The sequence below is a fragment of the Quercus robur genome, chromosome 3 (genome assembly GCF_932294415.1).
Source record: "Quercus robur chromosome 3, dhQueRobu3.1, whole genome shotgun sequence".
Classification (NCBI taxonomy): domain Eukaryota; kingdom Viridiplantae; phylum Streptophyta; class Magnoliopsida; order Fagales; family Fagaceae; genus Quercus; species Quercus robur.
In genome coordinates this window covers 21,884,976-21,886,895 of record NC_065536.1, presented here as the reverse complement: position 1 = coordinate 21,886,895, position 1,920 = coordinate 21,884,976, and positions in this window count along the sequence as shown.

Here is a 1,920-nt window from a genome sequence, read left to right as displayed (position 1 = left end):
ATGATTTTTAATAAATTATAGAAAAATTATTTTGAACTGAATGTTTGATGGTTCATACTAGACATATAATGGCTTCTCCCTATTTAATTTCAAACTTTTTGGATAAAACTAAGTGGACCAAATGAATTTTTAAAAAGAGCTGACCTGTTGCAAATTTAATTAGAAAGTATGATTAGAATGTTGAGACTATAAAGAATTTACTACAAGCTTTTGTTGTGTGATCTATCTTATAAGTTCATATGTGCTTTCTTTGACAAGTGTTTTACTTTTGCTAATTTTATCATGGTTTGGTAATGACATGCTTTGGGAATGACATGCTTTGTATTGAGTTGGTAAATGCACATTGTTTGTGGTAGGGAAATAAAATGTTTTGGTTGTGTTGAAGTCTATAAGTTTCTTGTATGCTTGCTTGGTTCTCGTTTGGGTAGGGGTGTTCGTTTTAGGACGGTAAAGTTAGGCTTTAGGACCTTAGGTTTTGATTGAGTTATATTTGTTGATTATTATTTTTTTTTAATACTTGAAGCATTTGGAGATCTTGGTGGTATGAAGAGGTGAGTATATGATATTTTGATGGTTTGGGTGCTATGAACTTGTTTTAAAACAAATGGGTAATGAAGTGTTAACCATGAAAGTTTAAGTGCTTTGAGGTTTTGCTTTTTGCACATAAAGTGTTTGATATATTACCTTAATGAGTTATGAAGTTGGGTTTAATTGTTTGTTGTTGATTATTTAATTTAAAGTTGGACTATGTGAGAGATATATATATATATATATATGTATGTATGTATGTATGTATATATGTATATAAAGTTTGTGAAATCTGAAATTTTGTTTAAATTCTTTTGCTCTAGAGGTGAGTATGTGATACTTTGACAGTTTGGGTGCTATGAATTTGTTTTAAAACAAATGGGTAATGAAGTGTTAACCATGCAAATTTAAGTACCTTGTAGTGTCTCTTCTTTCTTTTGGCCTTTTGGTTTCTTGAAATGGGATATTTGGTTATCAACCTACCCTACAAAACTTTTGCCTTCTCCCAACATGATTCCAAGGTAATTTTCCTTGATTATTTGTCTCTATGATTTATGAGTTTTGGTTTCTTGATTTGTTGTTGTGGTATTTGTTTATATGAGATAAAGGGTTTCATTCCATGTTTTTAATATTGTTTAACATGTAGTTTTAATGTGAATAAAGTCTCAAAGCATTTGGGCTAGTTTTAAAGCTATAACAATTTTCTTTTGGAAACTTAAATTTGTCAAGGGGAAATTTAAGTCAGCTGCAATACGTGATTTTTAATAAATTAGAGAAAACTTATTTTGTGCTGAATTTTTTATGGTACATACTACACATAAAGGAGTTTATCCCTATTTAATTTCAAGTTAATTAGATAACTTTTCTTGGACCAAACAATTTTTACAAAAGGGATGACTTGTTATGTAGTGAATCTGAAAGTATGACGAGTACGTTGGGATTTTGTGGAATTTACTTGAAACCTTAGTTGAGTGGGTTGGCTTGTAAATTCCTGCGTTTTACTCAACATGTGTTTTACTTAGCTAATTTTAATAATGGTTTGATTTAATCACTTGCAGTAGTGTATTAAAATGCTTTGGTTGTGCTATGGTCCTTTGGATCACTTTTTTTTTGGGTGGCAATTGATTCTATTTTAAATATGAAATTTGTTACTTTTGTGTCATTTTGATTGACTTAGATTCGATGGATCATTGTGATAAAGCTTGAATTTTTCTTTGCATTGATGTTTAGGTGGGAATTTAGATTAAGTTCTTGAATTGTGTTAGATCTGGTAATTGGGACTATTTTCGATTTGTCTCTGTAGTCTATGGCTTTATGCATTAATGCCCAAATTGGCTTTTTGTTGTTTACTTTGATTAAATTATAGAGTAAATGATTTAGTTCTAGCAAATA